The sequence below is a fragment of the Ornithodoros turicata genome, unplaced genomic scaffold (assembly GCF_037126465.1).
Source record: "Ornithodoros turicata isolate Travis unplaced genomic scaffold, ASM3712646v1 Chromosome170, whole genome shotgun sequence".
NCBI classification, from domain to species: domain Eukaryota; kingdom Metazoa; phylum Arthropoda; class Arachnida; order Ixodida; family Argasidae; genus Ornithodoros; species Ornithodoros turicata.
Window position 1 is genome coordinate 125,875 of NW_026999327.1, and position 6,619 is coordinate 132,493.

At 45.1% G+C, this 6,619-nt stretch overlaps 2 long non-coding RNA genes across 2 annotated transcripts; both read left to right on the forward strand.

Annotated features, from left to right (window-relative positions):
* Window positions 1–1,836: 1,836 nt before the first annotated feature.
* Window positions 1,837–3,077, forward strand: LOC135372999 (uncharacterized). The gene is made up of 4 exons (XR_010416209.1): window positions 1,837–1,857; window positions 2,058–2,114; window positions 2,487–2,552; window positions 2,839–3,077. It is a non-coding gene; the product is annotated as an uncharacterized LOC135372999 (long non-coding RNA).
* LOC135373000 (uncharacterized) lies at window positions 3,072–6,053 on the forward strand. Its single transcript, XR_010416210.1, has 3 exons — window positions 3,072–3,115; window positions 3,177–3,242; window positions 5,980–6,053. It is a non-coding gene; the product is annotated as an uncharacterized LOC135373000 (long non-coding RNA).
* The last annotated feature ends 566 nt before the right edge of the window (window positions 6,054–6,619 follow it).

Consider the following 6,619-nt stretch of genomic DNA (forward strand, 5'->3'; position numbering starts at 1 on the left):
CAAACTCATGAACTGTTCATAGCAGGGCAAACCGGTGTAAAGCATGAACTTCATCTGAATGCTTGAGCTTTTCGAGGGGAAAATTTGATGTCCTTTGTTTTTCTTCGTCAAGCTGGCACGCTAGAGATTCATTTTGTGCCCGCAGTTCGTGGATGGCTGCCCTGGCAGATGTAAGCTGTTCCTCTAAGGCAGCACGCTTGTCTAGAAGTTTCAATATTTCTTGATCCTTCCCTACGATGATAGATAGCAGATGCTCCTGCCCCTCTGTGCCTGGGGCATTAAGGGCAGGTTCGATAGGGTTGTCGCCATTCATGTCACTGTCGGTGATGGGTATGTCATATTCCTCGGTCGGAACATCTACGGTTTCGGTTGGCTTTTGTGCTTGACTTGACTGTGCGGCTGGTGATCGTGGTAGCAGTTGTGCAGCACGCTGTTTTGGTGGCTTCCAAAGGCTGCACGGCTTGTTAAACGCAAACACTGATGGCACAGCTGTGTTTCTGAGAAGTCGGTGACCACTGGCAACACCAGGAATAAAGTCAGATGTGCAGAAATGTTTTTAGCACACCTTTGTGTACTTGGTCACACGAAAATCAGGGCCTTCATCTCTCGTTATGGCGATGATCCACTTCTTGAACTGTGTGCCGTCTTTAGGGAAACGATGAAAAGATACCTGCATTGCAAAAGGACAGAAAATGTACTCAGTGACGATGATAAGAGGGAATACTTGGACGCCACAATGTAACCTTGGCTATCACGAGATGACTTCTCATCCAATAAAAAGATGACTAACGCTAGGGTCAGTACTAAACACATTCGCGGCTCTGCGGAGCAAAACACTGCCACTGCTGCAGGTTTATTATCGGCGCAGCTGTATTCACGTGTCACTACATTCCGTGCATGAATATGGCATAAATTAATAGAACCACGGTCCCTCAATACTCTTTCTGGTCAGGGAACTCCCGCGAAAAGTTCGCTTAGGGCGCCCCGACGACACGTGGCCAGCCGCCGGCTCTAAAGCGAAACGCAGCGCCTCGAAAATATTGTCGCCACCGGCGTGCCAGCTCGGAAGATCTCTCATTGGCTGCGCATTATATGTATAAGTATTTGGATGCTCATTGGTCGCCAAGAACTGGCGTCAGTTTCCTTCGCGCTGATTGGGCGAGAGTCATTTGATTGAGGAGCGAGCCAAGCGAGCGTCCGAACGCGCGAACGCGAACCGCTCAACGGAAGGACTCCGACGCTGACTGTGTGTAATAGTTGCGATTTACATTCTGGAAACTTAGCACTGCTACATTGCTTCGTGAAAACACAATGGCAGATTCAACTAGTCATCACGGCAACAGAAAGAGGAAGAAGAACATCTCAGGACGTCCTTGCACGGCCAAAGGATGTACAAATCGCACGCATGGAAGCCGACATTCAATCTTCCGATTTCCCATCGATGAACGGTAAGACAAGTTTTGTTACTTTCCATTGAAGGACAAAATGCAGGTCTATCGTGTGAAGTCTACTACGAGTCATCGATTGGCGTTTGAGGCGTTTCATAATGAGAGTTGCGCTCGGACGCCGCTGTCAGATTATGTGTTCTCGTTATACTCCATGTGTCACTATCACATGCATAGCTGTTATTCATTTAGCGTGATACACGGATGCTTGTGACACGTGTGTTGTGGTGTTCAAATAGGAAATCTGCGTGGATCGCCTATGCACAACGCCCTGAGCTGAACCTGAACGATTTGGCAGGCTCAGCTCTAAGTTGTAGGCTTTTGTGTGGCGAGCACTTCTCACCGGACTGTTTCATCTCTCGTGCCAAAGTACGGTTGAAGAAGACAGCTTGTCCGACAGTTCCGCTGCAGGGTGAGGTTTTTCACTTCAGTTGTGCATGTATGTTTTAGTTATACCCTAATTAGATCAATCTGTAGACAGTGGTTGTGGAACTGGACGAGGTACATATGTGGGGACGGTGTGAACCACACGTCCATTCAAGTCAATCTGTAGACGTTCGAAGGTTGCATGTGGGCAGGTTTGAATATGACGGTTTTTTTTTTCCCTTTTAGGACAAGCCAGTACTTCACTGCAGAGACAATGGCCTGGGCTACTTGCACTTGATTATGGTAATTTCATCCATTTTGTGCATCACGTTTCATGCATAATCAGTGGTTTACCAAGAATTTCGTCCCTGGGGGGGGGGGGGTGGAGTTTTGACAAAATAATGCACAATCTCACAAAATTGTAGTGGGATCTCCTCCAATTTTCTTGTTTTTTTTTGGAGGGGGGGGCTGTAGGGGGTTCTCCATAGATCACTGTTAATTCCTAGTAAAGTCAATGATGTGCCCTGTTGCTTCTTTTGTTGCACTTTTCCTCTGCATAACAGGTTTATATATCTTTTCATACACACTTTCACTATATTGACAGCAGTAACACAAATATTGTGATTGACAGTGGGACAGGTTGCTAACTATGCCTCTGTGGTCATTCTCCTTTAGATATGCCTCTTCAATCACAAGAGCAAACACAGGAGCCTCATGGTGCATCAGATATGCCAGTGGAAGGTTAGTCGCTCTCACATCTCTCTACTGTAACACATACGTAATTTTCTTTTTCTAAATGTTTTTTTTCCGGTTTCACCACCTTCATCTGTTTCATGTTTTAATCATTATGTGCGTGGTACTCCATTTGCTGGGTTGTGTCACTGCCTAAAACAACGGTGGTCCTTTCTTGAGCACTTGCATGTTCTAGGACATTTACACTAAAGTACTAATCACAATAATGACAGTAATAATGCATATTGTGTTTGAAATGAGAGGTAAATATGCCGCTGTGTCAATTTTTCTTTAGATGTGTCTCTTCAGTCACAAGAACAACCACAGGAACCCTGCGTTCTTTCGGAGCCACCTGGCACACCTGACACACCAGTTTCCCCACCTTCACCTGTTCCAAGACCATCTCATGTTCCTATACCATCTACCAATACCTCGACAGGTGTTTTTTTTTTTTTTTTGCCACAGCATTTTCATGGAATTCCTGCTCGCTTTTGTATTTTTTTTTTTAGATCCTTGCGGCAGTGTGAGTGATACACCAACCACTGCAAACCTGGACCGGCTGTCACCACCCAGTGAGTGTCCTTACTCAACATTTCTCTTGGTTTATTTTAAGTACTTTTTTTTCCTTTACAGCCCTTGGAGGTGCCGACATTTGCTCCCAGTCACCTGTGTTGGCTCCTGATTCATTGGGTTCATCTGGTATGTGGTCATTTACCATTATGCTGCCTGTACGAATTATTTGCCTACTGAGAACGAAATGGTAGCAGTAAAGAGAATATTCATTCTAACGAAAACCAGTAGAAAATCGCTGTCTAACAATGGCATTGCAAAGTGGGTAAAAGAATTTGCATCTTGGTGACGGCTATGCTCAAGGTTGGTAGGTAATGGGTTCGGAATCCTACCACTGGCTCTGCAGGTTGAGGTTTTACATGGGCTTTTTAGCAGTTCATCCAGACGAATGACGGCGTAGTTCCCCCTTGTCGACCCAGTATGCATATTAATTTCTCCTGTTCCACCGTTATTCACAATGCTCGCACTGTATAGAACACGAAACAGATTGAAAACACTGCACTCATAAAAATGAACTTCACCGCATAGCACGTTCCTAGCCAACCATCTACTCAAATGATAACATTATCTGCCCTGATTTGTTGAAAGTGGAATGCGTAAGCCTTTGTTGTGACACTGATGCAGTTCATAAATTTTCAACAAGTCAGGGCAGATAATGATGTCATTCGGGATGATGGTTAGCTATTACCGTGCTATGCCGTTATGTTCATTTTTAATCGTGTGTCTAGCACAGTTTTAGATATTACAGTCCCAGGTGATCTTTTGTGGCCTTGTGAACAGCATCCATGCCCTTCCTATTCCAATGCACAAGGTCAGTCCTTGGTGCTGCCTCGTTGCGCCGACGTCTGTACCTCCTATGTACAAGTAAAGGTTTCAGACAACATAAGCATAATTTTTTAAAGATTCCCATCCAGCTCTGTCAAGCTTGATCATTTTGCTAACTTACCTCTCGTACATGCCATAATTCGGCTTTCTGGGACCCTTTATGAAGATCTTGTGTATATCCAAGAGCTGAATGTCATCTGCAAGCGTTGAACATAATGGCTCATACTTTTGTTTAAAAGGCATGAAAGATACATACACCGTTTACAGTAAACACTAAATTTGCACAAGGATGCCACTTCATCTTTTTTCCATAGTCGGCTATGTCATGATAGTATTTATTGCATTATCTGAGCAACTTACCACACTGTAGTGTCTGTATATGTGTGTTGACTGCGTGAAGCGTGTGCCATGCCCTAGATGTTTTAGAGACAAGTGGGCATGGCGGAAGTGTTAAAAGTATTACTTTGTCCACTCGTGTCTTGATGTGGTTGGTGACTGCTGAGGTGTCTTTGATTCTTTTCGAATCTCTCATCTTTTCAAAAAAAAAAAAGAATGAACATACATAAACTAGGAAGGTTTTACCACGAAAATCAAAGGCCTTTCAATAACATTCTGCAGCATCAAAGATTGAGTGAAGCATCAATACATTTTCTTCAATATGTGCTTACCTTTTTGATGTCATTAGTGCCAATCATTATGATGACTTTTCTGTGAATATTTTCGCAATTCTCAAGTGCGTGCAGTAAAGCCTGGCATGTGGCACCGGGCTTCAAAACTGAAGATTCTGAAAAATGAATGTAACTGAGCACTGATTTTTGTTCCTTTCAAAAATGAGGCTTTCACAATTAAAAAAAAAAGCCTGAGGTGGAAGCGACACCTCACCTCACAGTTATGTTTATAGAGGTACAATCAGGGTAGGGGGTAGGTAGGCCACTACCTCATGACCCCCGCCTCTTACTAGTTTCTGTTCATCCACGTTGTGACCATAAAACGGGTGCTTCCTGCTCGAAAATCCTCCCCCCTCCCCGTACGCCGGCACCGCGGTAACATGCATATTGAGAAGAGAAGGGAGGGGTGCACACAATCGTGGACCTCAGCAGTGTGCAATAGTTAACTTGTAAATGTGATCAGCACTTACGTAGATCGCTCCTCTTTCGCCGAGTGATACGCTCCGCCAGTCGCAGCATCATCGAATCACCCACGAACTGGTGGTCGTATATAACAGACATCTGAAACCTCAACACTAAGTGTGCCTCCGGAACGAGATGATCGCAAAATGTCACGCGGGAAATTCGTAGGATGAACTCTCACCTCAGTACCTGTAGACGTTCGGGTTGGGACAGTAGTATGTAGCAGCACTAGCTGCACCAACATCGCCTTTGGCCACATGACCCTTTTTCTGCCCTGCCACCTCGCGCTCGCGAGATGCGAGCTAGTTACTTCTTCTTCTACTCGAGCGACCGGCCCGAACGGTCAATAAAATAGTCTGGTCCGACTTGACGCCTTTTGTCTCCTGGCCTCACTCAACTCGCGACAAGTACTTTCGATTCTCGCATACGTTGCGCAATACGCACATCATGTGCCGCGCGACGTGTTGCGACGCCATCTATGAGGGCTGAGTAAATGTTAGCAACGCTCTCACATTTTGCTCTAACCTATCGCTGATAACCAATGTACGGTGACTGTGGTGATTCGAGAGATAGCGAGCCGCGATGCGATGCGCGAGGCCGAGCGTTTGTCATGGGGAAGATAATGAGAGTGATAGTGGTAGTGATAAGTATAGTAGCAGCTAGAGAAAGAGGAACAGAGGAAATTTTTCGGTTCTTTCTTTTTTTTTGGGGGGGGAGGGGTAATCAAATTAATAGTTGTGACAGGAAAACAGATTATGCTGCCCTACTTTGCATAATTATGATGGAGAATAAATGACTATATTCTGCAACTCTGTTGCCGTAGCATACCTGTGTTTCGTTTTGTTCACACGGTGACATTGTTTGCTTTATTGTTATTTATTTATTTGTCTCTTATATTTTCTTTACTGCAGCAGCTACACCAAGAATACACAGGGGAGGCAGACCCAACATTGTGAGGACTCCAAGGACCACTTCTCTAATTCAGTCACTAAGGGCGTCACGTGACAAGCTGCGAAAAAGTCTGTTTCGTGCTAGAAGAACTGTTTCGACAGCACAGATAAGTACCTTGTCAAGAGCTCAGATAATTAACGGTGCATCACGGTATATGTCAAAGGAGGCACTTGAAATTTTCAGGGTTCAGTTGTACCTGCAGCGTTTTCGCAAGTATGGGCGCCGGTGGCCTGAGTACTTCCGGGGTTTAGCCCTAAAATTGCACTTCATGGGGCCGAGGGCTTACAGATTTTTAAGTCGGTTCCTGGCTTTGCCAACTGAGCGTACCCTCCGTAATTGGCTAAAGGATATTCATGTGGAGCCTGGAGTGGTGCCCGAAGTTCTCAATAGGCTGGAGGCCAAGCTTAAGGATCTACCACTGAAGGACCGTACATGCATGTTGATGTTTGATGAGATGTCTATCAAGCAACATCTACAGTATGATCGCGGTTCTGATGTAGTGCTTGGTTTTGTTGACAATGGCCAAGAGAGAGAACCTCAGTTGGCAAACTCAGCTCTTCTCGTAATGCTGTCCGGTATCTCTACAACGTGGATCCAGCC